This window comes from Bufo bufo, chromosome 1 (genome assembly GCF_905171765.1).
Source record: "Bufo bufo chromosome 1, aBufBuf1.1, whole genome shotgun sequence".
Taxonomy (NCBI): Eukaryota; Metazoa; Chordata; class Amphibia; order Anura; family Bufonidae; genus Bufo; species Bufo bufo.
In genome coordinates this window covers 45,796,698-45,803,074 of record NC_053389.1, presented here as the reverse complement: position 1 = coordinate 45,803,074, position 6,377 = coordinate 45,796,698, and the positions used below count along the sequence as shown (strand labels likewise).

The window sequence follows — 6,377 nt, the reverse complement described above, 5'->3', positions numbered from 1 at the left end:
GTCCTCTTGTGGTAGTTTTTCTTCTTTTAAATATGCTCTCTTCCTTTACCGAGTTGATTCCCTTTATGTATTTAAAAGTTTCTATCATATCCCCTCTGTCTCTTCTTTCTTCCAAGCTATACATATTAAGGTCCTTTAACCTTTCCTGGTAAGTTTTATCCTGCAATCCATGTACTAGTTTAGTAGCTCTTCTCTGAACTCTCTCTAGAGTATCTATATCCTTCTGGAGATATGGCCTCCAGTACTGCGCACAATACTCCAAGTGAGGTCTCACCAGTGTTCTGTACAGCGGCATAAGCACTTGACTCTTTCTACTGCTTATACCTCTCCCTATACATCCAAGCATTCTGCTGGCATTTCGTGCTGCTCTATTACATTGTCTTCCCACCTTTAAGTCTTCTGAAATAATTACTCCTAAATCCCTTTCCTCAGATACTGAGGTCAGGACTGTGTCAAATATTCTATATTCTGCCCTTGGGTTTTTACGCCCCAGGTGCATTATCTTGCACTTATCCACATTAAATTTCAGTTTCCAGAGTTCTGACCATTCTTCTAGTTTTCCTAAATCCTTTTCCATTTGGCGTTTCCCTCCAGGAACATCAACCCTGTTACATATCTTTGTGTCATCAGCAAAAAGACAAACCTTACCAGCGAGGCCTTTTGCAATATCACTTATGAAGATATTAAACAAAATCGGTCCCAGTACAGATCCCTGTGGAACCCCACTGGTAACATGACCTTGTTTTGAATGTTCTCCATTGACTACCACCCTCTGTTGTCTGTCACTCAGCCACTGCCTAATCCACTCAACAATATGGGAGTCCATGCTCAATGACTGCAGTTTATTGATAAGTCTTCTATGTGGGACAGTGTCAAAAGCCTTACTAAAATCTAGATATGCGATGTCTACTGCACCTCCACCGTCTATTATTTTATTCACCCAGTCAAAAAAATCTATAAGATTTGTTTGACATGATCTCCCTGAAGTAAACCCATGTTGTTTTTCATCTTGCAATCCATGGGATTTTAGATGTTCCACAATCCTATCCTTTAATAGGGTTTCCATTAATTTGCCTACTATTGATGTCAGACTCACTGGTCTATAGTTGCTCGATTCCTCCCTACTACCTTTCTTGTGAATGGGCACGACATTAGCCAATTTCCAATCTTCCGGGACGACTCCTGTTACTAATGATTGGTTAAATAAATCTGTTAACGGTTTTGCCAGCTCACCACTAAGCTCTTTTAATAATTTTGGGTGTATCTCATCAGGCCCCTGTGACACGTTTCTTTTACAATTGTTGAAATCGTTGAAATCCCAAGCCGGAAATGGTAGTGTAGCGAGGTGAAACTGTCACCTGTAGCCAGAAAGCTAAAGAAAAAATATAAATAAAATATTAGATTAGTAATTTTAAATACTTTTAAATTTTAGATTATGGATTTGTCAAATTTGATATGGCCTGAATCACTATAATTATCAAAAATATCGTTAATAGTAAAATTTTTGTATACTTGAAAGCATCAATACATATTTACCGACTGTAATATTTAAATACATACAGATTAGTATAGCTGCTCTAAAAATCTTCTAAAAAAAATTGTTAATGAAGTATAAATAGTAAACAACACATATAAATAATTAAAATTAATATATCTATATGTCATTATCTTACCGGATGGTCAACTGTAGTTCTGTAGGTGACACACTCCTGCGGAAATACGTATCCATCCTGTCTAGTCTCGGTGATACTCGGTCTAGGAGCTCATCAAAGCTAGCCATATTCATGCGAAAAAAATTATTAAATTTTTCTGGATAATGACGCAATTCCGGGTACAGGACTTCAAATGCTCCTTCGGTAATCCGTGCAGACGAAATTGGATGAACCCAATACCGCCGAAGACGACGCCGACGTCTATCTCGCTGTTGTTTCCTCCATCTTGAAACCAAAATCAGGGCTTTGAAAGCAAACTCTTGTTCAGGCATCATCCTGGCGACAATCCTAAGCAGAATCTGAGCTAGTCCCTAAAGGTTTACTTTTTATAGACCAAAATTTTTGCATATTTTATTGTTGTACAACCATAGTGATAAGATTAGTTGTGATTTTAGATAGTTTCTGATAAATTTTATTGATAGGATTATTTTGCATACCGGATCCGCTCAAAAATACACGACGGATCCGCTGTTTCAACGGATCCGCACGACGGATCCGGCTGCATAGCGGATCCGTACGACGGATCCGTAAAAAAAACGTAACTATTGCATTCAGGATTTCCGGATCGGTATGTTCGGAAAAAAAGCGTAAAGACGCATCCGGAATGAAAAAATGATGCGTTCTCACGCGTTTTTCCGGATCCGGCATGTAATTCCGGTAAATGGACTACACGACGGATCCGGCCAACGCAAGTGTGAAAGAGCCCTTAGTGGTAAATTTGAGTCAATATGTTTTACTTTTATTTATAAAAAAAATCAAAAATTTACAGAAAATTTGGAAAAATGTATAATTTTTAAAATTTGAATTTCTCTTTTTTTAAGGTAGTGATACCTCACAAAATAGTTATTACTTTACATTTCCCATATGTCTACTTTATGTTGGCATCATTTTAAAAATGTGATTTTCTTTTTTTAGGACATTAGGAGGCTTAGAATTTTAGAAGCAATTCTTACATTTTTTAAGAAAATTTCTAAAACCCACTTTTTTAAGGACCAAGTCACTTTGTAGGGGCTTACATAGTAGAAACCACGCAAAAATGACCCCAATTTAGAAACTACACCCCTCATGTTATTCAGAACTGATGGTACAAACTTTGTTAACCCTTTAGGTGCTCCACAAGAATGAAAGGAAAATAGAGATGACATTTAAAAATGTTAATCCATTTTTTCCTGTAACACTGCAAGGGTTAACAGCCAAACTAAACTCAATATCTATTACCCTGATTCTGCAGTTTACAGTAACACCCCACACGTGGTTGTCGACTGCTGTATGGGCGTAGGGCAGAGCACAATATGGCTTTAGGAGGGCAGATTTCACCGGAATCATTTTCAGTCGCTGTGTCGCATTTGAAGTTACCCTGAGGTACCCCAAAATGTGACCCCATATTGGAAACTACACCCCCTAAAGTATTCATCTAGGGGTGTAGTGAGAATTTTATTATTTTACGGTATAATGAGAATTTATTTTTACATTTTGGAGTGTGTCTAATTTTCTAAATTATAATTGGCTAATATAATGAAATGTGGATTGCATAATAAATTAAAAATGGCAAAAAGTGCACAAAAGAAGTAAAAAAAAATTAACTTTATTAAATTAATAGTCTAGGGAAGTATGGTAAATGCGGAAACACTGCTTAATGCAAAGTCCAGGCTTATCTGGACAGGTGTCACATTGATATATGGTATCCCGCCGTATCCCATTCTTGTTAGGCTACTTTCACACTCGAGTTTTGGGCGGATCCGTCATGGATCTGCAAAAACGGATCCGTTACAATAATACAACCGCATGCATCCGTCATGAACGGATCCGTTTGTATTATCTGTAACATAGCCAAGAAAGTCAATGGGAGACGGATCCGTTTTCTATTGTGCCAGATTGTGTCAGAGAAAACGGATCCGTCCCCATTGACTTACATTGTGTGCCAGGATGGATCCGTTTGGCTCAGTTTTGTCAAGCGGACAGCAGAACGCTGAAGGCAACGTTTTGGTGTCCGCCTCCAGAGCAGAACGGAGACGGAACGGAGGCAAACTGATGTATTCTGAGCAGATCCTTTTCCATTCAGAATGCATTGGGGCAAAACTGATCCGTTTTGGACCGCTTGTGAGAGCCCTGAACGGATCTCAGAAACGGAAAGCCAAAACGCCAGTGTGAAAGTAGCCTTACAGACCCTACATCTCTTTTGGGCTCTGCTTTTTTTCGCAGTAGGGGGCACCTCTGATGGGAAATGTTGCCCTGGGATAATTCTGCTGGCATGACTAGATGACGCTATCCCACTGCTATCCTGGCGCTGCTCTCCAAATATTACATTTTTAATGATTTGTTCATTGGTTCCCTGCTTTTTGGAACATGACAAAATAATTATACAGGTCTACTTGCATAAGGTGGGCTGCAAGTTTCTTGTACCAAATGCGGGATTTCCTGAGCGCGCTATAGGGCTGCAGCATTTGGTCTGCAAGGTCCACCCCACCCATATACCAGGCTTACAGACGGTGGTATTTGTGCCGCGCACAGGGCTGTTACTGTCTGGATGTATAGATGTCATTATGAGGACATCTGTTTTGTCTCGATATTTTACAAGTAAGATGTCCCCATTGCAAAGGCCCTTTATTTCCCCAGACTTCAATTTTTGGTTGACTAAAGGCTTGGGCAGGCCTCTTTGATTGCAGCGTATGGTGCCACATGCCGCTGTCTTTCTGGCTGAAAGGCGCCTGAAAAGGGCTACGCTGGTGTAATAATTGTCGACGTACAAGTGGTACCCCTTATCTAAAAGAGGGTGCAAAAGATCCCACACTATTTTACCTGCCACATTGAGGGAAAGGGGGGCATTCAGGAGGGCAAAACTGGGTATCTTTGCCTTCATACTCTCTAAATTTATAAGTGTAATCAGATCCGCTCTCACAGAGCTTATACAATTTTAGCCCTCGTCCTTGGCAAATATTGGCGAAATTGAAGCCTGCCTTTAAAAAGGACAAGTGACTCGTCCACGGCAATGTTTTTTTCTGGGGTGTAGGCCTCTTTAAATTTTTCATTTAAATAATTTATAAGGGGCCTAATTTTATAAATCCGGCAGCGTATAAATTGGTCTTGTCAACCATCAAATTTAGCAGTTCTTCTGATAAGAAGATTTAAAAAATTCCACCCCCCCCCCCCAAACCCCATAGCATCATAACGGATGCCTGTGACAGAATCAAATTCTGGAACAGACGGAGTATATAACTCTGTGGGCATGCATTTGGGGTCAATGGCGCTAATGCTAGGCAAAGAGTCTCATCTGCAACTTTGCTGTGGCTCGTCATCACTAGTGTTAGCGGACGATGACGAAATTTGAAACTGTTCTGTCTCGCTTGCACTTTCTGTATCAGAACAGATAAATGCGTATGCCTCCTCTGCCGTATACATATGCTCAGCGATTTTATACAATGCAAACTACAACTTTATATACTGTATATATATTTTAAAATTTTTATTTTTCAAACCGCTAACCCTAACACTAGCCCAAACAATTTATATATTGTGGGGATTCGCTCTGGTAGACAGGACAAGCGGACGCAGTATAGCGGCAAAGACCAGTTTGTAACTCAAAAAGTTCAGTGTTTTATTCACACTTATGGCAACAAAACAGTACGACCATTTGCAGTTTTGGTGTTCGTTCACACCTAGACAGTTCATACAGCAAAAAAAAATCACCTGTTATCCTAGGTGTTAGTTCACACCCGATCAGCATTGCTCAGGACAGAGCAGACCTCCCAAACTCAAGCCTCCAGCCTAGCACACGGCTCAGATCCCAATCCAGCGATTGCCAGAGCTCCTCTGTCAGAGAGAGAGGTAATTACCACCAGCTGACACTGCTGGCTGGGTTTTTTATATAGGTCAGTCAAGATCCAGACTGGAACGTGGGGAGTAGTCACCCACCCAGCACTTTGACTACTCCCAGTAAGAAACATAGTAACATAGACTGTGTCAGCAGATAAGAACCATTTGGCCCATCTAGTCTGCCCAATATACTGAATACTATGGATAGCCCCTGGCCCTATCTCATATGAAGGATAGCCTTATGCCTATCCCATGCATGCTTAAACTCCTTCACTGTATTTGCAGCTGCCACTTCTGCAGGAAGGCTATTCCATGCATCCACTACTCTCTCAGTAAAGTAATACTTCCTGATATTACTTTTAAACCTTTGCTCCTCTAATTTAAAACTATGTCCTCTTGTAGCAGTTTTTCTTCTTTTAAATATTCTCTCCTCTTTTACCTTGTTGATTCCCTTTATGTATTTAGCAGTTTCTCTCATATCCCCTCTGTCTCGTCTTTCTTCCAAGCTATACATGTTGAGGTCCTTTAATCTTTCCTGGTAAGTTTTATCCTGCAATCCATGTACCGGTTTAGTAGCTCTTCTCTGAACTCTCTCCAAAGTATCGATATCCTTCTGGAGATATGGTCTCCAGTACTGAGCACAATACTCCAGATGAGGTCTCACTAGTGCTCTGTAGAGCGGCATGAGCACCTCCCTCTGTCTACTGGTAATGCCTCTCCCTATACACCCAAGCATTCTGCTAGCATTTCCTGCTGCTCTATGACATTGTCTGCCTACCTTTAAGTCTTCTGAAATAATGACCCCTAAATCCCTTTCCTCAGATACTGAGGTTAGGACTGTATCACTGATTG

At 40.4% G+C, this 6,377-nt stretch overlaps 1 long non-coding RNA gene across 1 annotated transcript; it reads left to right on the top strand.

Moving 5' to 3' along the window:
• Positions 1–3,323: 3,323 nt before the first annotated feature.
• On the top strand, positions 3,324–4,009 carry LOC120994100. The gene is made up of 3 exons (XR_005777333.1): positions 3,324–3,416; positions 3,688–3,692; positions 3,878–4,009. It is a non-coding gene; the product is annotated as an uncharacterized LOC120994100 (long non-coding RNA).
• Positions 4,010–6,377: the final 2,368 nt, after the last annotated feature.